Source organism: Lissotriton vulgaris, chromosome 6 (genome assembly GCF_964263255.1).
Source record: "Lissotriton vulgaris chromosome 6, aLisVul1.2, whole genome shotgun sequence".
Taxonomy (NCBI): domain Eukaryota; kingdom Metazoa; phylum Chordata; class Amphibia; order Caudata; family Salamandridae; genus Lissotriton; species Lissotriton vulgaris.
In genome coordinates, this window is record NC_141694.1 from 1,344,670,232 (window position 1) to 1,344,697,155 (window position 26,924).

Here is a 26,924-nt window from a genome sequence, read left to right on the forward strand (position 1 = left end):
AAAAACAGAGAGGCTTTTTGGAGAGTGGTAAAATCCCCCTTTCTAGTAGATGAAAAAAATCTCCCAAGTATAGAAGTAGCTATCGAGGAATCAGTCTGGTTGGCCCATTTCTCCAAAATATTCCAGAAAGGCCCAACATTAACAGGGACTGATGTAGCTTCTACTAGAAGCCCCCCTGAGGTTTTATACCCTATCCCGCTAGAATTTGACATTTCGGAGGTGCTTCAGGCATTAAATGCTAGTAAAAATGGGAAAGCCCCAGGACCTGACGGGGTTCCCGTAGATCTATTTAAACATAATACGGATCTGTGGGCCCCAATGTTGGCCAGGGTGTTTAAGGCAGTAACGGAGAAGGGCCTGGTGGATTCCTGGACCAAATCCATCATGGTTCCTATATTTGAAAAAGCAGACCGACAGGAGGTATCCTGCTATCGCCTGATCTCACTGCTAGATTCGCTGGGCAAGGTAGTGGGTAGAGTTGTGCTTGAGCGTCTCCAGCAGTGGGCTGACGATGGTGGTGTCCTCTCAGACCTTCAATTTGGGTTTTGCGAGGGTTTTGGTACAACAGAACAAGCCTTGAACCTATCAATGTTGCTGGATAAATATGTTCATGCAAAGCGGGGCAAGTTATACATGGTCTACGTTGATTTGTCCGCTGCTTTTGATTGTGTCTGTCATGTAAAGCTCTGGTCTGTTCTGTCACAAATGGGAGTTGAGGCTCCTCTTGTAGATTTTTTAAGGGAGTTATACTCGAAAGCCTCTGCGAGAGTATGATTTGGCGTAAAAGGCGAAATATCTGCGTCGTTTGGAGTAGAGCGTGGAGTTCGCCAAGGTTCCGTCCTGGCCCTCTTTCTGTTTTCACTGTATAAAAATGGTCTGGAGGTGGCAATGTTGAGGGGGGTGCCAGGATCTACTGCAAGTAAGAAAATGTCTGATTCCCGCTCTGCAGTATGCAGATGACGCTGTGATACTGGCTCGTACCCCATGCGAATTACAGAAGGCTTTGGACAGGTATGCAGACTTTATGGGGAGCCTAGATTTACATATAAACATAAAAAAGACTTACGTAATGGTAGAGGGCACAGGGGAAAAAGGGGTTAAAGACATGGGGCCTCATTTATGAGGCTGTGCGTCACTTTTACGCCGCCGGTGCGTCACTTTTTGTGATGCACCAGCAGCGTAAAAAGTGTGCCTTTGTTGCACCATATTTACAAAGTGATGCATCTAGGTAGATGCGTCACTTTGTAAACCCCTGCGCCACATTATACCTACGCCAGGTATAATGTATGCAAGGGTGGCGTATTGACGGAAGGAAGGGTCGTAGAAGTGAAGCAGTGAAATCTATGAGATTTTACTGCATCACTTTTAGGACGACGTTGCATCAAAATCTTGCGGCTGCCTCACAGCAGGGGTAAGACTGACGCAGGCCCTTTCACATGGGGCTTGCCCCATGTGAAAGGACGCATTGCTGGAGTTGCGTCACTTTTGTGACACACTCCAGCAATGCGTCACTTTTGCGCTTACAAATATGTCAGAAATACTGACGTATCTGTAACTCCTTGCGACAGGATGCGTCATACATTAAATATGACGCATCAGGAATGTCGCAAGGAGTGCGCACTGAGAAGTGACGCATCGCTGCTTTCACGCCGCGATGCGTCACTTCTCCTAAATGAGTCCCATATTCCTTAGCAAAAAAAACTCGAAACTACGGCCCAGTATCCCTATTTAGGCATCAAAATTGATGATAAATTGAACTGGAAAGCCTCAGTTGAGGCAAGAAAACATCTTTTTATGAAAGCTATTGTAGCACACATAAATTTTTCCCAAAGGCTGGGCAAAAGGTCTCCGGTAGAATTGCAAAAAATGTATAATGCTAAATGTCAAGCAATAGCCCTGTTTGGGGTGGGAGCGTGGGAGCATGCTAATATCAGTGCCTTGCAAGTGGCAGAGAATAAATTTTTAAGATTCCTATTAGCGGCACCTAAATGCGTCTCCACATTCGCATGACATACGGAACTGGGGATCCCGTACTTGGGGGATTTGGTAAAAATCCAACCACTCTTACTTTGGCGACGAATTTGGTTATCTGTAAAAAACGTACTAACTAAGCAAATCATGGCAGATTGTATGTCATTAGACCATTCACTGAAAAATAGTTGGCTCTCGTATGTGAGAAACTTTCTGATTGATTTAGGGCTAGGGACCTAATACACTACAGCTGAGATGATCCGTGAAATCTCGAGGAAGGATCTGAAAGTAAGGGCACAGTCCGTTTAGAAGAATTACGAATTGCTAATGAAGCAACAAAAGCTTCTGTTCAACATTCAATTGCGGTCCAGACCACCCTGTCAATCCAGCCATATCTAACACACGATCTGATCTTAAGGTATTTGAGTGACTTATTTTGACGAGATTCAGGTTAAACATCTTTCATCGATTAGTCGCTTTCCCAGTGAAAAACAGATGGGACTCAATTCTTTTACCCTGCCCTTGCGATTAAATTTCAGAGCAGACAACTATACATAGTGTCCTGCTTTGTAAGCTTGATCACGGCCATCGTAAGCTCTGGTTGACATCTTTGCTAAAATTTTGGGGTATCAGACGAAGTCGCCCAGCTATGTTGCGATTGCAGTTTTTAGATTCCGAATGTACTTGTAACCATATCATCAATTTTCTGAAATGTATTTTTAAACATAGAAAAAACTTGTGACAAGTCGTTTACCCATGAAATGGATGACTTTTAGAATACCTATGTATTAGATAGTATAGTTAGGGATTCCCAATGATGTTATGGATAACTGCGTTCAAAATGAATTGCAATTGTAATGCTGCTTTTATGGTTTTCTATTTTGTAATATATATATATATATATATATATATATATATATATATATATATATATATATATATATATATATATATATATATATATATATATATATATATATATATATATATATATATATATATATATATATATATATATATATATATATATATATATATATATATATATATATATATAATGGAATTCAGCTCACATTCTTCCAGCACCTTTCCTCTGTGACCATACTAAAGGGGTCATTAAACTAATCACTGATTATCTATGCTTCAACATTACTAATGCTCCCCTTTCCTTCTCATCTTCAAATTGAAAGGCAAAGAGAGGATTGTTACCTTCCCTAAGGAAGATTATGCACTATTCAAGCTGAACAGGACGAAGATCCAACTGCATCTACTAGTCCTAAAAAAACTCACAGCCATTTAGGAGGTATAGTATAGAATATTCCATTTCTGTAAAAACTCACTCCCTATCAAAGCTGAAACCAATGAGAACAAGGAGAGAATTCTGCAACACCTAAGTAACACTAGAGATGACACTTGACTCACAGTCAGGAATCAATTAGGAAAGGCAGGGGATTCTGCAACTAATTAAAATGTTAACAAGGGGTTTTTAACACTTCAAGGATTTATCCTGCGACGTTCATTTGAGGATTGGTGGGATATGTTTTCTGGAGATGAACCCAGTCTTTTTCTTCAGTGGTATTACATCCTTGAACATATCAATTAAAAGTAATTGAGGTCAGATTTCTTTTTATATTTCTTTTTTCAAGAATGTAATAAAGTTGTTAATTAACTGTTTAGATAGGAGATGCCAGAGTGGAGACTTGAGAGGGAACCACACACCTCTTTAAACCAATAGAATACACTAGTCATGGCTCCCACTGGTTTTCATCTACATGCCTAGTCACTTGTTGTAAGCTCCCACCAGAATAAAGAAACCTCACATTTTGCTACTTACAATAAACAGAGTCTAAAAAAAAACCACTAAATTGTGATGTACTGCACAAGAACTAGCAGTCCTTGCAGTACAGATATGCTTCATGTAGGAGATACACAAGTAAAATTGATAAAAGATTATTGAAATCTCACCTTTTCCCCCTACAATGTCATGCCTCTTGTTAAAATAAATCCACCAGGATGGCTATCCTAGTTGAACACCAACAGTCTTCTGTAGAAAGAGGACCAAGACGGACAAAGACCACACTGGGTAGTGGTCAATGTGAAACCGAAAGACCAACCTACTTCATTATTGTTAACTTATACCCCCAACCAAGGGCAAGTATGAATTTCTCTGGTGCCCCTTCTGGAGACTGGAGATCTTTTTGATTCCCTTGAGTCCGTTGAGTATCAGGGCAAGGTGTCTAAATATAGTTATGCGAGCAAGACTGAAGCATTCCCAACAAAGATATGGGAACTCTAATTAAGGAGGAAAGAATTAGAAGATGTGAGACTGATAGGCAGCTGGACCTCTTGTCACATTTTGGGAAGTAATTAGTCTCACTTTGTAGTCACCCATAAGATTTATGCCTGAAATAAATATTTACCTTTGACAAATGATAGATAGAGAACTTGCTATTCATAGTTCAGGGTCAACTATCCTTTCTCGATCATGGCCCCACCTCTTGGATATTTATTTTGGCATGACACCGGAGCACTGCAGTCTTGAGGCTTCTGGTTGTTTCAAGGCAGAGATGATTTGAGGCATGGACAATGTGGGCAATTGGCAAGGGCCCCACCTTCTAAGCGGCTCCCTGGTAAATTCACCAGGGCAATCATGCAATATGCCAGAAATACAAACACAAAAACACACTCACATTCTGTAAAGCAAATCAAAAACAGAAGTTCCTAAATAACAATTTCAGCACAGGGAAAGGAAGGATAGACTTGTTGACATGTTCAAAAGAAAGAGCAGGCCATCAGCCAGTATCAAAATACTTCCATTGCTCCACAGCCAGAATTGATGCTGTAAACACACTGCAGTTGATCTAAGTCTCACGTGAGGTCTCTGGAAATTTTCTGGAATTCAACATGTCCAAAATGGGTGAAGTGAAGCATTTGTTAGGGTCTGGAGAGTGGTGAATCAGTTGGGAGTGAACTGGGCCCAACACCTGCTTATCCCTAAGAAAATATTAGGGACACAAATCAAACCGCTTTTCAATGTTTAATGAGCAGGGCATGGTATGCATTGGATGTTCGGTTGTTTTTTTGGTTTTGCTGGGGTAGACCTGACCGTTGAAGATCTGTGTGACCTGAGAAGTTACTTTGCTGTCAGATTTCTGTAGCCTGAGTTATGAACTTGATGTTAGACACCTAAACTTCAGCCTAAGCCTGTAGGGAATGCGTAATATGAGGGATACATAAGCTATCTTTAGGCTGATCATGGGAAATTCATATAACCTGAGGGTTCAGGGGCATATTTATGAAGGTTTTGTGTTGCCCTTCTGCCATGCAAAGTGGCGCAAGTGTAACGCAAAACCTAAGTCGGATTTATCAACCATGCAAGGCCACCTTGTGTGGCCCTGCATGGATTGAAAAATCTAGGATAACAAATGGAGAAAAAATCTCTGTGTTGCATTTCTCTGCCTCAAAGAGGCGTTCCAGGGGTGGAGCATGAGTGTTCCCATGCATTCATCCATGGATTTTGGCACATTCCCAGATTTACCTTCAGTGACAACCCTGGGAATTCATCAAACTGCTATTGAATACAACAAGATACACTATACTTGAAATAGGGTCGGAGCTAAATCCAAAGGGAGGAGCAAGCAACCATGTAGCTGTCAAGGCTGTAGGCTAAGAGCGCAGCCGGGCCACAGTCATATCATCAAAGTTAAAAACAAAGAATGGACCCCACAAATGTTGCAGGAAGTGATGCAGGCTTTTTGAGATGTTTATCAAACTCTTAATGTGGCAGAAACTAGATCCTCACTGCACAGATAAACTTATTTGCCATCATTAGATCTCCCTCAGTGAGATGATTCAGATAGGGAATTACTAGATGCCACCATCCCTATGGAGGAGATCCGCATCATCATTGGGAATTGAATGTGGCCAATGGACCCAGATGGATTTTCAGCTATCTTCTATAAGACGTTTGCCCCTCATTTGAGCCCTGTTTTTGGTAATTCTTTACACCACATAGGGGTAAAGGTAAAAGTAATATCATCAATATCTTTAATATTAAAGCTAAATAAGAACCCTTCAGTTTGCGGAACCTATCATCAAATTTCTCAGCTAATTCCTGATGACAAGATTTTTACAAATATCCTGGCTACTAGCTGGTATAGGCTGTTGCTCTTATATGCAGACCAAGTGGTTTTTGTCCTAGAGTGGAGGATACAGGATAACACAAACAAACCGCTCCCTCTACTAGACTTTGCACAAAGCAAAAGGAAGGATGCGTACTCCTCTCTCTAAATGTCAAGAAGATATTTCACTGGCTAGGGCATAGTATAGGTAAATTGGGAGCTCCTAATGTAACAAAAAATGTCAAAAATGTTCAAATTCTTCATATTCATTATTTAATTGCAAAATATTTAATACCAAATTAAGCTGCTGAACTTACTACAAGAGTATAAGTTACCACAAGTGTAAGTTAACAGAAAAGTGCAGTTTGTGAATACTGAAAAATAGTAAACGTACAGAAAACCGTAACTTTACTAAAAAATGTAAGTTCCCTTTCTGAATCAGGCCCTGACTGTTTAAAATGTAAGTGGTCTTTAGCAATAACCTTTATGCATAGGCAAATTCCTTACTTAAAATGATTGAAACCAAAATATAGATGGGAATATGAATAGGGTGAAGCCTGCCATAATATCAGATGATTTTTCCTGATAGGTGGCAAGGTGGCTAGGCATCAGTGGAACAAGCCAGAAAGGCCATTGGTTCTGATATAACACTGGGTGGTTGACATTAGGTTTGACTCAGTTAGTCTCTGTGATCATGTGCCATCAGAATAGCTCAATATTGTATAATTCTTGAATGAAATAGATGGTAGCTGCATGGGTGCAAATGCAGTTTGCTGAATCTGCACAGACCTTCCAAAGACAAGGTTAGGATTGGATTGGGCATAGTGAAAGCACACACTGTGTGGCTTATTTATGAGAGCCTTGCGTCACTTTTACACCACGTAAAGGGGTACATGTGTAATGCATGGATCTCACTTTGATATATGAAGCCACGCAAAGCTACCCTACATGTCTTTCTTTGGCTTCAAAAATCGTGACTCAGGCGACGCAGTGAAAATCACTGCATCACCTTACTCTACGCCCAGGAGGCATTCCATAGGCATTGGGTTTCCCAAGCAGTTACCATGAAAATTAATGCTGCCCCAGATTTATAAAGTGATGTAAACCTGGGAAGCGCCAAATCCATATTCCACCTGAGGTGAGGCATAAAGAGGAGAAATATGTTTTTTGCTCTCTCCATGTATGCTGCATTCTGCAGCACACATAGAAAGAAGAAAGCGTCTCTTAGGATTGTTTTTGTGCAGGAAGCTGCTCTTCCTGTGCCAAACGAATCCTTTATGCAATGAATGCACCCATGCCCCATGGGCACTGGTGCCTACGTTGGCCTTAGGATGCTGAAATGATGCCGGTACATGGAAAAAGAACAGGAATGCACTGTATTGCTTTAATATGGTACATTCCTGTCCTTTCACTTTGGAGTAGGGCAGTGTAGCAAGATGCCTTGTTGCGCTGCCCTCAGGGCTGGACTGGCCGTAGGGGGCCCCGGCTTTCCCCGCAGGCCGAAGGTGTATGGGCTGGTTTTGTTCCCACGGGAGGGGGTGCTTTTCTTACTGGGGGCTGGTTTTGCAGCAGTGCTGCAATATCAGACCCCCTGTAAAAAAAGTGGGAGCTGTGCGTTTTTGCTAGCACCCCCTCCCCCCAGTTCCCAGGGTCTGTCGAGCAGCAACCTACCAGGGCTGGCTGCTGTTCCCAGTCTGACCCTGGCTGCCCTATGCCAAAATCCCATAATAAGTCCCACCTGTGCTTAAGGACTATTGTGTCCCTTTTCAGGCCATCTGTTGAACCTGAAGGGTCACCCCCAAAGCGTTTGCCTTTACGCTCCACTTGTTTGCTGAACTTGTTTTTGTTATCCGTAGTACACTGTGCACTTTACCACTGCTGAGCAGTGCTAAAGTGGCTGTGCTCACACCCCTAAACATGGTTTAACAGACTAGCACCTTATTGGCATATTTAATTTACTTATAAGTCCCTTGTAGAGTGGAAACCATATATCCATGGCCTGTACGTTAAATGCTACTAGTGGGCTTACAGCACTTATTGTGGCACCCATTGAAGTAGCACCGTAAAGTGTGTTCCAGGCCTACCATTGCAACCTAAATGCCACTTTAACTTAGCAATATAACTCCCTTGTCAAGCCTTAAACTCCCCTTTTATTGCATATGTCACCCTGGGTGGGGTGCATTAAAATTAAAAGGTTGTACATGTAGTTTTAAGTTTGGGTGAAAAAGTGTTTTTCACTACTGTGAGGCCCACTATTTCATAGGATAACATTGGTTTGCATAATTCCTGGTTGGAGAATAATCTCCTACATATAGTCCAACTTCCTAACATTTGTCTTGCTGGCAATCTAAGCTTTAGTAACAAGGCTGTTTGGTCAGAATTATTTAGATGGAATATAGCTTCTGCCCCCATTCACTTGGTGTGGGATACAATTAAGACTTGGTTAAGGGGGGTCCTAAAGAGTTTATCAGAGACCTGGATTGGGGAAGAAAGGAGGCAGACATAATTGATTGAAGAGGAAATAGCTACAGTAGAAACTGAATTGCAATCATCTCATGTCCAGAGAGAGACTAGAAAGAGTTTGGAAGGTAAGTTAGAGGATTTACAATTGAAATTCAAATTGAACTTGAAGGAGAAACTGCATCAGCAGTGGGAGGCGAGTAAGTTAAGGGAATACAAACACTTAGTGCGCTGGCATGGAAGACCAGGCTGGATAGAGCTCGAAACTTTGTAAGGAAAATTAGGGATGAGCGAGGTAGGTTGATGGAGTCCTACAGGATAGAACTGGCATTCCATAACTTCTTTCAGAACTTATATTCTGAAAACTCTTGGGGTGGATGTGGAGGATCTAGGTAAATGCCCATTAGATAAGAAGTTGTCAAGATGTATCTCTGAGCAACAGCAATGTCTGAGCAGGGAAATAATGGGGAATTACATTTTGACAGCAGGTAAAAAACTAACAATTGGTAAAGCAGCCGGATCAGATTGAATTCCAAATGAGCTTTACATTCTGTTGCCAGAGGTAGAGATCCCGATTTAACTTGAATTATTTAATGCTGTGATATTGAAGGGCTCCCCCATACTAGATCCTTGGAATGAGGCAGTAATTTTGCTTTTCTTAAAACCGGGCAAATATCCCCTGCAATGTCAGTCATACAGGCTGATATCACTGTTCAATTTTGATTATAAAATCTTTGCAAGTATCCTGGCATCCAGATTGTGCAAGGTAGTGGGGCCTATAATTAGTGAAGATTAGAATGGCTTCTAACCAGTGAGGCAGATAATAGATCTTACATTTACCCTACTAGGCTCAGTAGATCTGGCTACAGCTCAGGGAGTCCCCCTGTCAATTTTAACTCTTGATGTGTCCAAAGGCTCTGAGCATGTCAACTAGAAATATCTCATATGCACACTGAAGGGGTTTGACGTTAGGGATGAATTCCGGAATGTGTTGAGTAAGATTTATAGTGGCCCACATGACCAGATATTAGTTAATGGTAGTCCTACCTCTCTGATCAAAATAGATAGAGAGACTAGACAGGGTTGTCCCCTTTCTTCTATCCGTTTTGATTTATATATCGAACCCCTGGCACAAAGTCTGAGGATAAACAGTGGAATAACACCATTTCAGGTGGGATCCTTCACTAGAAAGATAGCCTTATATGCTGATGACCTGATGTTGTATACCTGAAACAGAGAACACGCTTTACCATTTTGGATGGCAGAGGTGACATCTTTCGGGAAGTTATCTGGCTATGAAATAAATGAGAGCAAAACTGAGATAATGCAACGGAATCAGGACTGTCAAGATATTAAGACATCAAAAGAACTAATATATTTAGGGATAACAAACTGTAAGCTTTGGAGAAAGCCTCCACTGTGAATCTGGAGAAAGCCCCTAAAGATGTAGACATGCTCTTAAAGAAATGGCAGAATCTTTCCCTCAGCCTTTATGGCTGAGTAAATCTGGTCAAGATGTCCATTTTACCTATATTTCCATATCTGTTTGTTTGACAATATACAGCTAGAATTCAACAAAACAATCTCTCATGAGAATACAGGGCAGAATTACATGTCTTATTTGGGCTTTAATACAGGTGTAAGACTTTATTGGAAGAAGCTGAGAAGTAGGATAGGGAGCGGAGGACTAGGGCTTCTGCATATTCAATTGTACTGTTGGGCATACCTATTGAAGAATAGTGGAATGCTTATATTTTGCCCTGACATCTCACTGGTGGTTCGTATGTACCATGCTATGTTTAATAATAGGTCGGAGGATGGCTTTATGTATACATTTGGGGATCCCACATTTTTCAAGAAGATGCTGCTGAAGTGCTTAAGAGCTGTAGCAAAATGTGGTATGGGGTTTGGTCCATGGATATCATATTATAGTAATTGGTTGCCAGTGTGCAAAACCCATGATAGACTCTGGAATAATGTGTTGAGGGCAGTTAGTAGAAGGGGACAAGGGCCTTCTTGGGATACCTGGATGGAACTAACAAATGGAATTCTCTCCAGGTTCACGTTCTTTCATATATCTGCTTGGCTGAGAAATCAGGGGTGGCTGGGTGCTGAAGTAAAATCCATGGAGAAGGATTTCAAGGATCTGAAACCAAGAAAGAAAGAGGTATCATGCTGGTATCGACATATGGTGGCAGCTGCAGAAGGAAGCATGGGACCCCATAATCTTTTTTAGGAAGGATGCTGGCCAAGTGAGGAGTTGGAAGAGTTATGACAAGTATCTATTAGCATGCTTTACTCTTTAATTAAATCTGCTGCATTAAGGAGAAACCACTTGTTCACCCTACACAGAGTTTTTTGGACCCTAGTGAAGCTGTCTAAGATAAGAGGAGTTAGTGAATCCAAGTGTAAATGGTGTGGAGGAAGAGAAGCGGATGATATTCATATGTTTGTCAGCTGTTCCACTTTGGAAAGTTTCTGGAGGAATGTGGGTAAGACAATCTCTGACACCCGGGGAATGGAAGTAGAGGTAAGACCCACTTTAATTATGTTTGGTATGGTACAGCAAGGATCTCACTCTGGGGGCCTCTCAAAGTCTTGAAGTTAGTTGATATTTTTTCTGATCCTCCTGGCTAGGAGGGAGATATGTACAGTGTTGTGCTAAAACGTACCCCGCGTTGTAGGAATGGTGGAACTCACTGAGATATTTTTGGGACATGGACAGTAAGATTAGTAGGATTAGGATGAGGGCATAATCCTGTCATTTTGGAATTTGACAGAAGACCATGATGTCCGATGATTATATCCCTTGATCAGCTTTGATGTATCAAGGTGATATGAGGACAAAAAATAATAAAATTAAAAGGATAACATTGGTTTGCCTTATTACATTTAATAAGTGCTAACCTTTGATTGGGACCATGTAAGCATTTCATGTTTGGTAACTATGAAATTGCAATGAAGAATCCTCTTTAATGGTAAAGTCAGATTTTCGTTACAATTTTGAAATTGTCACGTTGAAAATGATCCCCCTGAAGGGTCATTCCAACCTTTTTTGCCTTCTTCCCCCTCTTTTTTCGACCTTTTTGTTGGCTTTAGACTCTGAGCACTTTACCACTGCTGACCACTGCTAAAGTGCATATCCTCTCTCCTCCAAACATGATATAATTGGTTGACCCCAGTTTGTCATATTTAGTTTATCTATACGTCCCTTGTAAAGTGGTATACCTTATTCCTAAGGCCTATAAAATAAATGGTACTAGTGGGCGTGCAGCACCGATTGTGCTTTCCACACAGCACCTTTACAAATTTGTCTCAGGCCTGCCACTGCAGAACCTGTGTGTGTAGTTTACTGCCATTTCTACTTGTCATTGTAAACCCTTTGCAATGCTTTAAACTCCCCCTTTATTACACATGTCACCCATAAGGTAGGCGCTAGGTAGCCCTAAGGGCAGGGTGCTGTGTAAGTGAAAGGTAGGATATATTCTTTTAATTTTTACATGTCCTGGTGGTGACAAATAGATACATTCTTTTTTCACTACTGTGAGGTCTACTCCTTTCAAAGGCTAGCACTGGGAATTCCCTGAAACATTTTAAAGCTGATTTTGCCTGATTAGAAATGAGTAGCTACATCATGTTTCATATCTTTGGAATTGTATTTATAAATTCTCTTTGCTGGTAAAGTTGGATCTAACATTACTGTTTTAGAAATTGCACTTTTAGAAAGTGGACATTTCTCTGCTCTTACTCCTTTGTGTGCCTTGGAGCCTGTCTCCAATACACGGCTGAGGTGGGTGACAGTTCCTCTTTGTGCATTTCTTCTAGACAGCCACAAAGACAGGAAAGGTAAGTGTGACGGAGAACTCATCTGTTTTCATCTCTATTCTGATTGCTCTTCCTACGCAGGAAAAGGGAGGAGAAGCCGACAATTACACCAGAATATTTGGGGTCCTTATCCCACACAAAGGGTTAATTACCCCTCTCAGATAGCCTGGCAGACAGGGCTGGGATGAAAGGTGACCTGTGCACTTCAAAGGCCTGCTTTAAAGTCACCCCCACTTCAAAGGCACAACTGGGTATACGTACTGGGGCTCTGACCCTACCAAGACGGTAAACTACTGTACCTGTGAAGAAATCTGCCAGGAGTAAAAAATGCTTTGCTACAAGGATTACCCCTCTGCCTGACTGTTGCTCTAAAAGAACTGATTTCTGCTTTGCTGAGCTGCCTTGCTGTCTGCTGATCTCTGTCTTGAGGACATCTCAATTATGACCAGAGTTACTCCAAGGGCTTTCTGGCTTTCCCTCTGCTAGGAAGTCTCAGGGCCATCAAGGACTTCCTTCAACCCAGCAACAGCACCTTGACTCTGACATCTATGAATCCTGCCCAGCCAAGTGTTGCCAATCGAGTCCTGGGCCATTGAGAGGTGATTTTTGCAGGCCATAATCTTCTAAATCAATAGAGTGATGATTTTGCACTGATCAGAACCAACGCTTTGCTCTTCGATCGCACGAGCCAATCAACAACTTCGTCTTAACAGACTGCACGGCTCGACACGGATGGAAAGCACGGCTCAAAACCGAATCAGCACCTGCATCGCAAAGGGTTTGTCGACGAAGTCATTATTGACTGCGTGGATTGTCGCCAATGCTTCACCCCCATGTGCAGGATCTATGTTGACATGGTGCCTCCTCAACTTCCCGCATTGAGTCTGCAACGTCGACACTTGCTCTATCCAAGATACTTTTTCAGCAGAACCTGTGTACATTCTGTTGCTGGCCTGCCCTCCATCGTGGTTGGTCTGAACTTTGGATTTGCCCCGGTCCAGCACAACCTCAAGTAACCCTTTAACTTCTGAGCACTACTTTTAGTATTTTTCTTTAAAAAATCAGAACTCTCGTTCTACTTATTTGATGTTGTTGTTTTGGTCTCGGTTACTCATAAAATTATTGTCTATTTTTCTAAACCGGTTTGCAGTATTTTTGTGGTGTTTTCACTGTGTTACAGTGTATGTGTGTGTTGCACAAATACCTTACACATTGCCTCTTTAGATAAGCCTGATTGCTCTGTGCCAAGCTACAAGAGGGTGAGCGAAGGTTATCTCTTAGTTTGTACCTAGCTTACCTTGACTATGATTGTGGTCCCTATTTCTGAAAACTAGAGACCCAATTTCTAACATGCCACTTTTAGAAAGCCTACATTTTAATGGAATTAGCCTTTTTTTTTCCTTCAACCTGTTTAGGTCACATAACTGGGTGTAACTGACAGATTTTGTGAATTGCTCGAAGTCAGTTGCACAATAGATGGATTAGGTGTGCCTGAATGGGTCATCTGGTTGCAGGATAGGGGGGCATGGCGGGCACAGCCCCACTTGCAACTGAATAGGCTATGCTGTGCCTTCAGACAAAGGGCTTATCACCTCCACATTCCCACTGTAGCTAGATTAAAGACAGGGCAGGGAAATCAAAAACTTCCAAACACTTCAAAGAGAATCCTCTAGGAACATCTCTCAACTTCAAAGAATGCACTAGGTATAAAAATAGGCCCTCAAATTGAGTTTTCAAGTCACTCCTAGACCTGTGGAAAGCCTCTCAGATTACTGCCTACTGCTGTAACCTACAGTGCACTCTTCAAGGTTGTTTTACCATATCTGGAGGACTGCGTTGCTGCCAGGAGCCTACCTTGAACCCTCAAACGCCATCCCTGCTATTTGAGCTGTGAATCTTCACCTGAACACAAGACTACCAGATTGATTTCAAGAACTAGTTTGCTGGCCTCCTGATCAGGCCCCCAGACACAAAAAAGGCTCCAACCATTTTGAACCTGCACCTGGACCAGCCTTAGTGAGCTCTGAACCCCCAGATTTTGTCCCACCAGTCCTGGTGCCTTGGTTGTGATGCTAAGGATGCCCAGAAGTTGGACTTAGAAGATGTTTGGCTTAAAACTGTTCTGAGCACCGAGGGAAGAGGGGGCCCAACCTGCTCGTCTAACTGCCCAAGGTGCATCACCAGTTGGACTGACTTTGTGGCTGCTCCCGCTTCGTTCTTCAAATCCTATTCAGCAGTCCTTTGCCAACGGGGTGTCTGAGCTTCTGGAACTGTCTACGGCTACAGCCTCCTACCTCGTCCAGATTTCCAACTTCCAAAAAAAGAGTCTTAGGCTAAACGTAGAAACCTTCATCTGCGGTTTTGACCCAAGGCTCCCCAAAGAGTATGCTCCCTCCTCGGACACCGCTCGCAGCCTTGCCTCACTGAACTTTACCTTCTTAGAACATTTTTCTTTAAATTCTTCCAAGTTAAGCGCTGCCTGGGCCAATTCACTTCTAATATCCGAACTGCACTCCATTATGGTCAGCAATATTTTTGACTTTGACCCGGTCTCGTGCACCTAGATGACCACGGTTGATTTTTTAGCTGCTAGTTTTTACTAAAAAATAACTAATAACTCTAGTTTTACTGAATTGGTTTTTGTAATTTGGTGTAAAATAATGTAATAATATTTACTCTACTTCTCTAAATGAGTGTGGGATTTTTCTATTTTTGTGTTTTCACTTTATTACTGTTTGTGTGCTACATAAATACTTTACAGATTGCCTCTATGTTAAGCCTAACTGCTTTTTGTACCAAGCTATCCAGGGTTAAGCACAGATTAATTTAGTGACTTGTTGTTCACCCTGCCACGGATTGTGGATGTTGCTTGACCACGCCTTATTCCTCAGTCATCCAACAACCCAATTTCTCACATCATCCTTGTTGCCTTTGGTTACATGCCAAGGTGGTGTAGGGTGTGAATGTAAGCCATGCTGTTGTGTAAAATCTGCTATTCAGTACCGAAGTTTTTGCCCAGTGAACACTGTACTTTCAAAATATTGTGTCAAGAATTTCGAGAACAAAAATATTGTGACGGTAAATTTCTATGGGTAAGCAAAATTTTACTACACTGAACTCCACATATAAGTACCTTGACGATATTCTTATCTTCAAAGTAAGTAGATGCGGAGTTACGAATAGTAAATCTCTACTTACCAATTTGCACTTAAAATCTCAATATTGTGGTCATCGATATTTTTGGCACATTATTCTGTTCACAGGATTTTTTTAGCAATGATATTCTGTGATGCCTCCAATTGTGCCATCAATAATATCATTTTAATGAAATCTGTGACGTCATGTATGAAGTCATGAGACATGCATTAGGGGTAGTTGTGTTTGTGTAGCTCACAAGAGCCGATAGTTATATTTACACACATGTAGAGATGGTGGACTACAGTCAGAATCAAAATAAATGTTCAAGTTCAGTGAAAATCCTGTATTGCATGAGATTTTTCTGAATTTGCAATTGCAGGCACGGGTGATGTAATGTTAGGTTAGAAAGGCTGGCTAAAGCAATGTTCGTTTCACAAAGCTTGTCAGCCAGAAGCTTATAACTTTATACGATTTGTTAGTTCCTGTTACTGATAACATTGCCTTTGCACTTCAGAAAAAATGGTCATTCTCTGCCACTGGCACAGTAAGTACTGCACTGATAATGTGTCAGACTTCCTTTTCAGCAAGCCAAGAAAAAAATCCCCGCATGAGCCCAAACATGGTGTTTCTGGTAATATTTTCATACATGTTTTAATATCTATATATATATGTATTTTTTCACATAAAAGCATATTTAAGTATATTGTACTGTTTGCGTACCTTATCTAGTGTAATGCTGAAGCAGCGTCACAGAGCATATGAGTAAGAGGAACACAGATTAATAATTCTTAGAAGTTGTAAAAGAGATATCAGAACATGGTGGTCCTGCAATTGCCAACAAAGGGATTTATTCATCAAGATTAGTGTCTTCCGCCCAATTAATGGGCCTTTGTAACTTCAGCACACACCTATCAGCAGACTTCATTTATCAACAAGCCGAGTAAACAAAGGGCTTTAGTAAACTGAATTTAGAGCATAAATCCTCCCAGCGGATATGACTTCAACCATCTTAATACATAATAATGTAAAACACCTTCTGCTTGCCAGGGAACTCTACTCTGAAGATACAAGTGAGGTAGTGCTGTCTATTCAAGGCCACGTGACCGTACTATTAGGCTCCTCGATTAAAGAAGGCCGGGAGCAAGAAAGGTATGTTTTGGGGCCATAGGCACCATTAATGACAATACAAAAAAGAATTTCCAGGGATGGGTATCGCCGCTGTAATGTGGAACAAAATCGTAAAATAGGGTGCGATTTTTACTTAGACTTCAGCCTGGCCTAGAGATTGTCTCAGTTTTTTGTAATAAATATCTAACTGTATGTAATTAAAATCTTACAATTAAAATACATACAAATATACATACATGGTGATATGTCAGCATATGCTATACAAAAAATATTGTTAAATTTTATTTTATTAACTGTAATGAAGCTAATATTTAATCGACTAATATTTGATCTAGATCTGTATGTCTGGCGATGTTCTGCCTGTAATATATTCTGACACAATACTTACTTATATAGAGGGGTTTTGATTAAGCCCTTTTCATCAATTGGTCCGTTCAACTAGCATTCATATTTTGCTTCACCCAACACAGCATACAGCATGGGGCAACTGCCAAGCCCACGTCAGCCATTGGCTTCTTGCACTTTGCCTCAGTACATGAACATCCACTTAAAAATGATGCAAACAGTGCCAGGCTAGACGGCCGATACTCTCTTTTTTTCTTTCCATTCGTTTTTTATTTTATTTTATTTTTACTCGCCTTTGTTTAAATTGTGTCTCTGTGTAACAGTAACTCACAGTCTATCGAGCCTTTTCATTGCACTAATAGCAATCATACGTTTCTGAGATATTACTAAAATAAACACATTTCTATAACTAAGTACACCTGTTTGCTAGGAATTCCTCATGCTGGTATACTAAACTTAATTGCAACACTTCATTTTAGTTACATGTATTTTTTTTTAAGTATGTGGCCACCACCTTTAGACAGTATCATGTTTTCTGTTTTTTCATCTGTTTATTTTCATAGCATGGGCGTGCAATAAAAAGCGAAAAAATATAACCATTAAACCAGCTGTCAAAGGCCAGACCTATCAACTTTGCCAGTACATTTGTGGTGCTTTTCAGGTTTTTGGTATCACTCCAAGGACATTTTGTGAATATTAGTGCCAAATGGTACCATTTAAAGCACTCTGGACCAGAAAATGAGTACAGATTTGAAAGAAAATACTTGAAGTTGTTTTAAATCACTTCGTAAATTAATGACAAAAGTTACTGGTTGAAATGTGATTCCTGGTCGGCTAAAGTACGCACCCAGGCCAAGAAGGAACCACCACTCTAGTAGCTGTAACCTAGATACACACTAAAAGATAACCTATGCTCACATTCTGGTAGTTTGGCACAGAGCAGTCAGGCTTATCCTAAGAGGGAATGTGAAAAGTATTGGTGCAAAACGCACACATACACGCACACACACAAACACACACACACCCACACACGCGCACACACACACACACACCCATACACACACAGTAACACAATAAATACACCACAAAAAGACTCCACACAGGTTTAGAAAAATAGAGAATATTTATCTGAAGGAAATAAGATCAAAATGAGAAAAATCCAACCAGCATAAGTCGAGATAAGAATTTTTAAAGGTAAAATGCAAAAATAGTACTTAAAAGTCACTAGCTATCAAAAGGTTATTTGAGGTATGGGGGACCAGTGCAAATCCAAAGTTCAGGCCGAGTGTGATCGACTGCAGGCTGGTTACTGGACCCACACAGGTCCCACAAAAGAAATACTTTGGATGGACTTTTTGTTGACATCCAGAGCCTACTGTACTGTCAACGAGCTGAGCAAAGGGGATCCCACATCATCGTTGAGCTCCATTGAAGTGAATGTAATGCATTGTTGCTGAGCCGCACTGAGCGTCGTTGTCAAGCCATGCAGGCGGTTGAACTGCTGTCATCAAGCAGCCCCTGCATCAGCTTCGAAGGGCAATGTAGCGGAATTTCTCATGCAGTCGATGTAATGCGTCAGTTTTTGTAGAAATCAGCTGAAGAACCCACTTTTGAGGCCCAGTACTTGGAGGGAGCACCTCAGGCCCTAGGACTCACAAATGGCAGAGTCCAGAAGCACCAGCAGGACTGTAGGATGTCTTTTGTGTCCCTGAAACTTCAGAAAACAGAAGGTAAGCCAGCAAGCTCTTGGAGATCACTTGGAGGGAAGGCTGAATCCTTCAAGCAGATTCAGGAAGCAGCAGGCAGAAAGGCAACAAGCGGAAAAGCAGTCCAGTTGAGTCCTTTAATCAGCACAGCAGTCCTTCTGACAAGATTCAAAAGTGTTTGATTTTAGGGTGTCAGAAACCCAGTAGGTACACACAAAAGTGCATTTGAAGTAGGGAATGACTTTAAAGGAACACTCTTTAGTGTAGAAGTATCCCTTTTAACTCACTCCTGTCTGCTAGGCTAACCCTGGGGGGTGGGGCGGATGGTAAATCAGTGCTTTGTGTGTGGACAGGACACTACCTATTGAAGTGTGTCAGCCCATCCCATTACTCCATGCCCAGAAAGACCCATCAGAATGCATATGAATGCAGATGAGTGCTCAGAATGCAGATGAGCCTCACCTTCCTGTGTTTGTAACTGTCTAAATGTAATGTACAAAGTGCTGCTGTTACCCAACCCAGATGTGTATTGGAGTCAGGCTGTAAGGCACAAAGAGCAGTTAGTAGAGTGAAATGTCCACTTTCTAAAAGTGGCATTTCTAAAACATTAATAATAAATCCAACTTCACCACTAAGGAGGATTTATCATTACCATTTCAAACATATGAAGCATGAACAATTACAGCTTAAAGGTATATTAAGGAATTCCCCATGCTAACCTCTGAGATGAGCATGCCTCGCAGTAGTGAAAAACAAAATAGGCTGTTTGTCACTACCAGGACATGCAACAAATAAAAGTAGATATACTATATTTTACCTACATGTTCCCTGCCCTTCGGGCTACCTAGGGCCAACTTTAGTGTGGACCTATCTGTAATAAAATGGGAGTTCAGCACTTGGCAGGTAGTTTTAATGTCAAGTCGATGTGGCAGTAAACTGCACACACAGGCACTGCAGTGGCAGTTCTGAGTCAGGTTTAAGAGGCTACTACTGTGGGTGGCACAATCAGTGCTGCAAGCCCACCAGTAGCATTCAATTTACAGACCCTGTGGATACAGTATACCACTTTACAAGGGATTTACATGTAACTTAAATATGCCAAACAGGTGGAAACCAATTATAACATGTTTAGAGCATAGAGCACATTCACTTTAGCACTGGCCGCAGTGGTAAAGAGCCCAGAGCCCTAAAGCCAAGTAAAAGAAGGTCAAAAAAGGGGAGGTGGAAGGCAAAAGGTTTGAGGTGACCCTTCAGGGAGGACCATTTTCCCACAGTTACCCTTTCAAGCACATTGGAACAGTATTCTTTGGCTGTACATATATTAAATTACAAACAACATTTGCAGCTGGTTTGTGATATTTTGCTCAAGGAGATTTTGGGAAACTGTATGACAAGCATTGTTTTGTATGCACATAAGGTAAAGCATTGCTGAAAATGTAATATCATTTAATCTTTACCATCTGTGCTGCAGCTTTTTGTTTTTTTAAACAGCATTAGCCTGTTCTGGCACATGCACCTCTTTGTACACCTGTACAAAATATGCTCCTGATTAGGGATGCGGTGGCTAGTCGGTCAGGCTAGTGGATGACATTAACTGATGGACTACTGTGTGCAAACTTAGAGATGACCACTAACCAAGAGGTCATCTCCTTATCTTGAGAGAAATTGCCATCACTCGATTCCCTTCAAGGTACAAAAATGTTGGTGGGAAGCACCCATGAGTTTTGATGGCTTCTCACCAAACATTTAAACTTTTATTGGATTTTTAGAAACAAATTTCCAAAGCAAGAATTTGTTTCTGAAAAAAAACCTAATAAACCCCACTCCCTGGGGGTTTTCATTACTTGTTTTTTTCCGTCTCTCACTCCCAGTGTTTACTTAGTGATAAGGAACAGACAAAAGGACATTCCACCATTCCCACACCCCTGTAATAGAGTGGGTGGTCTAATGCCCTTCCTCTGTTGACCTTTACTTCAACTGGTTGTCAGAGAAAGTTTTACATCAGTGAAGCATGGTCTGGCTGTCTCTAAATGAGATGGGTCAACCACTGGGTTTGATTGGGCAGGGATCTCAGTCACCCCATTTGCGTCTGAATACCCTTTCTGTCAAACTCTAAGTCAGCCGTATAAGTCTTTTTGAACCACAATCAGGGCTATGTATTGGTTCAACCATGCATGGCATCTCATTTCTTCCTAAAAATATAATAAACAATGTGGAGCTATTTTCATGTTTTTTTAACAACGTTGTGCAATATTCTGTTGCATTTTGCATCTAGACAAACATAAATCCCATAGCACCAATCAAGGAAATGTTGCCATGAATGTCTGAAGTCTGGCAGTACCAGATGGATGTAGATTCTCTTCGGGAATGTAAGAAAAAATCTATTGGGTAATGTTAGCGCCAATCACTAAATTGTGGCAAAATCAATGTTTATGGTACACGATTCACTTTCTGACAGATATTGTGGAAGAAAAACAACATTTTGAGAGGCCCTCTGAAGTCTAATACATGTTTAATGACAAAACCAAGCAAGCAGCAAAAATATTTTAAGTGCAAATTTGCAGTTTCAGTGGACCAGCACTCTGCTGCCTGAGCCATTGAAGCATACCATGCTAAATTCACTTTGGTTTTAACTTTAATTTATCCATTTTCTAAAATGGGCAAGTGAAGGATAAAACATGTGATATTAAATGAAATTTCAGGTAGCAGCTAACAAGCAGATGCGTAGCTCTTCTCGAGGAAGAAATGTGAGAACATCTTCAAGTTTTTCGACATTGGGATATGTTAGAATAGTTGACTTCTCTAAATCTGCAGTTCCCTATTGTTTATGGCAACCTCAAATTGAGACTATTCATACTCAGGCAGTCAGGCTAAATGTGCAATGTACCACATCGGATTTCAAGATGGCAGTTCATTTAAAATTAGTGTTAACGTGCAAAGAGTGCAAATGCTACAATAGTTCTTCAAGAAGGTATAAAAATGATTTCACAATTTCAAACTTAACACTATGACGAAATTGCAAAAGCTAAATATTTTTCTAAGTCTGTATGACCCAAGGAATCAATTGGTACAAACCAGACTTTCCTCAGTGACTGCAGTCAGATTTTTAACAATTTGTTTTCCAAAACATGGTAATTCCCTCCTACCACTGTATGCGTTATTGTGCCCCAGAAAGGAGCCAGATGTTGCTTGTATGTCTTTCTAAGGGTAAGAAAAATCCAACCAACAGGTTGCAGGAGCACATAAATGTGACTCTGTGCCCCATAAAGGAGTCAGACAAGATGTGGATTTTGTCGAAGGATAAGATACATCTAAATAGAATCTGGCTAGCTGCTGTGACACAGAACTGCATGTCTGTTCCCAATAAAATAGTCATAGATTGGAATGTTTTTGATTTAACAAAATCTGAACACTGTCTTGCTCTTTGCTGGACCACAGGCACATAGCTTCTTCATTTCATAATGCTTCTCATGAGCAGAGAATTATTGTACAAAAAGGAACCGTGTGAAATGTAATCAGGAAATGAAAACTGAAAGGGGAGGAAGTTGGAAACATCATATTCCATCCTTTTCCATTCCCCCTACTCCTAATTCAGTTCTTCTGCTGTTGGGTTGGAAGGGATGGTGGGAGCACGTTTGGGAGAATGTAGTCTGCTTGACTTACCATCACTCCCATCTCCCTCCCACCTCACTCTCTTCAGCTGTTGGCCATTTCTAGGGAAGAGATAGAGCAGTATTTTATGTACTGAGCAAACACTTAACCCCACCCACAAGCTTAATCCTTGGACTAACCTGTGAGAGGCTATAGAATCCCTGTAAGTCCATTCAATATATATGTGATGTCATTAAAGATGTCACCTGCATATCAATGAGGTGACCAGAAGTGAACACCTGGCCACCTTAACCAGGAGTTTGCTGCCTCCATTAGGGGACAAATTGAAAAAACAGGATCCAGTGTTTTTTTCAAAAAGAAAAGTGTAATGTCTATGTATATTCACTGAAAAAACCATAGGTTTCAGAGACGTTGTAGTTAACAATTAGCATTTAAAAAAGCTTTGAAATTCACTGAAAAAACCATAGGTTTCAGAGACGTTATAGTTAGAAATTAGCATTTTAAAAACCTTAGAAATTCACAGAAAAAAACATAGGTTTCAGGGGTGTTATAGGACCCTGTTCACAGAACTAACTTAAGACAAAATCCTAAACTTACTACCATTTTGGTATTCACACTTACTGGTACTTGGTATTAGCACTTACTCATTTCAGTATTCACAGAATTTAGGATTCCTAACTTTAGGACTCCTAAATGCCAATTTTCTCAGTTTAGGAGTAGTAAAGTTAGGACTCCTAACTTTAGGACTCCTAAATGCCTTCTGTGAATACTGAACGCCTTAAAATTAGGATTTTTATCAGTTTAGTAGTAGTAAAGTTAGGAGTTAGGAGAATACCGAAATGAGGAAGTGCCTTCTTTGAATACCAAAATGAGTAAGTGCCTTCTGTGAATACAAAAATGGTAGTAAGTTGGGCCCATAGTTAGCTGGACATTTCACTCTTACAAAATCATAGAAATTCCTGCGTTATAGTTAGTTCTGCTAACTATAACTTGCGCACCCGCAATGCACTGCTGACGATGTCACATATTACATCATCCATGACATGGTCAGTGACATCACTGATGATATTATGACATCTCAAATGACATCACTGTTGACATCACTGATGACATCATCCAGTGAATGTGGTTTAGTTTGAAATGTAAACATGTATTATATATATATATATATATTACCTACTGGCGGTCGCCAGTAGGTATATATAGTTAGGATTTTTTTGAATAGGGATTTCTGAAAATTCTATGTTGAATAACTTTGACGTTGATGGACGGAATTGGCTGAAATTTTCAGGAAAATGGCACATTTTGTTTTTGAGCGTCCCCTGGAAGTTTGGGGGGGGGTTTCGTCAAGCGGGGGCCGAGAAAAAAGTGGGGTCCCAAAACGTGTTTTTAACATTGAGTTTTCCATAGGGCGGTTGGACTCACTTTTAGCTCGAACGGCTGAATGGATTTCCACAAAACTTGGCAAAATTGTAGGGACTGGTAGCCCGATGTGCCTTTGCTATGTCTCAAGATATATGCTCCAGTGGTTTTTACGAAAATTAACTTTGAAAAATATATATTGGGCTACATTGGGCTATATATATGTTAGAGCCCAAATGTAGCCCAATGTAGCCCAATGTAGCCCAATGTAGCCCAAAGATGGCCACCAGAGACAAAAAAAAAACAAATGTAGCCCAAATATCAGCCAGATGTAGCCCAACTATAGCCCAGTGACAGAATGTCCCAGAGTGTTCTAAAGAACAACTAGAGCGCTAACAGTCTTACTTGTGACAAAAGTATGGCACACCTGAAGTCATCTTGATTGGAATAAAGTGTTAACACTTAAAACATTTAATTTGCAAAGGAACAAAATGAGGGGGTTCATTTTGCCATAGAAATTATGATTAGTGCTGAAGAAAGAAAAATTAGGGCACATTTTGAGTGACATCTCAAATCCTCTTATATTTCATTTAAAAACTTCTGATATGCTGTCTCCCAAGATGGCCACCAGAGACAAAAGAGCCCAAATGTAGCCCAAATATCAGCCAGATGTAGCCCAACTATAGCCCAATGACAGAATGTCCCAGAGTGTTCCAAAGAACAACTAGAACGCTAACAGTCTTACATATGACAGAAGTATGGCACACCTGAAGTTATCTTGATTGGAATAAAGTAGTAACCCTTAATACATTTAATTTGAAAAGGAAGGGCTCCCGACCAGAGTTGTTTCCTCCCAGGAACCACACAAACTACTCGCACACCAGGGTCAGTGTTCAAATTGCGTTTATTTGCGACGCGTTTCGACCAAACGGTCTTCTTCGAAGGGCACCCTCTATGCGGGATGCCCTAGTTAGATCAAGCCCTGAGGTTATCCCCAAGAAAAATTGGTTATCTGAGAAACCAGGATTTTATAAATGCATCTCTTGCAGAGCTTGTAAATTCGGCGTTCCCACCAAGGAATACAAGTCTGCATTTGATCCATTTCCCATCTCGATAAAGGGGCACTACACTTGCCGGACCGATTTTGTAGTTTATGTGCTCCAATGTACTTGCGGGCTCAAGTACGTTGGAAGCACTAAACTACAGGCCTTCAACCGCATCCTCCAACATCTCAGGGCCATCATCAACTCTGATGAGAATTACCCGGTCGCACGTCATTTTGGTTTGGTCCATCAGAAGAATGTGAATGATTTGAGCTATTTTATCATTGACGGAGTTCCCAAGAATATCAGGGGTGGGAATAGAGAAAAATCTCTCAGGCAGTTGGAGAGCAAGTATATCTTGCTACTAGATACGAGAATCCCTAATGGGTTGAACACAGGAGAGGACCTTCATTGTTTTTTATAAAACCTTTTCATTAAGTCTGGCCAGACATTTATAAGGGTCAACTTTCAATCTGTAGCATAGGTATAATTCTCCTCTTGTTCAACAGTAAACCGAGTATGACCACATGTAGGACTATTGAGTAGTCCTTTGAGTAGACTGTTAAGATCATTCTCCCTGTATCCATCATGTCATGTGTTGATTACTATGTACAACTGCTGTTTGCATTAACTTCCCCCGCTCTGAGATCCCCGATAGCCTAACACAAACAGGTCATAGATGAATTTATGAGGGGGTGTGACTGTGCCGTTCTGGGTTGCATTGTCCAGTTTACAGCATATTGTATCTTAATGGGGTGATAATAAGGGCACTATGTCCTAATTTTGGGTCCCATGGAATATGTTTTCAATACAAATTTGGGATCCTTGTCCTTAAGTCTATGCATTTACACTTTGTGTAAAGGGTTATAGGTAGTTCAAAATAATGGTTCCATAACATGTAAACCTCCTAAATGGCGTAACATGGTCTTTCTTGAGCCCTCCCCCCAAGCTTCCCCGTTTTTTTCTTGTAATATTTCAGCCACCAACATATGAGTTACTTAAGGGGCAGGGATCTGCCTCTTATTTTGGCTGAAACTGCACCTGGCACTTTACACTTTGCACGTGGGTTTGCACTTAAGGGTCAGAATTAGTTAGCACTAGCACTTTAAAGGGCAACATTAATTGTACATGTTGATTTGCACTGTCATCCTGTAGACCCGGGATTCAATATCGATATAAAAATGTATATTACGCTGTATATAAAGAAGTTATGAATTTAGCAAATCTGCAGCTTGTAAACATGAAAAAATTATTATTTTTTATAATTATGGTAATGTATTATACTTGTGCATTTGTTATTCAAATTGTATATAATAATTTTTAACATTTGTAAATATGGGTCTGTTTTCTAATCTGGATGAACTACAATTCACGTGTTTTCACAGTTTCTATTAATGTACACGCCCCTTTTTTCTGTTAATTATGCACCCTATATATGCACTTTCATTGGTTCTGTCTGGCATGTGATCAAGGTCACCATGTAGTGAACGAAACGCGTCATGCTGGCGATTGCGTGAAAATAAACCACCTTTGAAGTTACTTCTTGCGCTGTGGAGTGGTCTGTACCTGTGGGTTCCGTTGGTTGCTTACGGAATTCTTGTCCTTTTGTAGAAAACGGAGCAGGACTGTGAATCATATATATATATATATATATATATATATATATATATATATATATATATATATATATATATATATATATGGTTGAAAGGGCTCCCGACCAGAGTTGTTTCCTCCCAGGAACCACACAAACGACTCGCACACCAGGGTCAGTGTTCAAATTGCGTTTATTGGCGACGCGTTTCGACCAAACGGTCTTCTTCGAAAGCCAACCACATGTAAACACAATCACCATTTTATGCACCTAACAGTGCTCCAAGAGATAGAGGAAACTGAGGTAGGACTACATTGTAAGTCAAGACTACATTTTTAGGTGAACTACAAATGAGGTAAAAGACAGACTGTGTTGAAAAAAGGTCTCGATTAACAAGTATAGCCATGATTTCAGGTGCATATTTAAACACAAATGAAATACTTTCAGCTTGAAATAAAATTAAAGTTTAAAATTAAACAGAAGCATGGACAATTATACAATCGTTCGATTTGTCATATTAAATAATGCACAGTTCATGTACATTTCAAATTCATGCCTGAAATTAAATAACATGTGCACAGGAACATATATTTTTTAACAAGTTTTTAGAGACCAATTA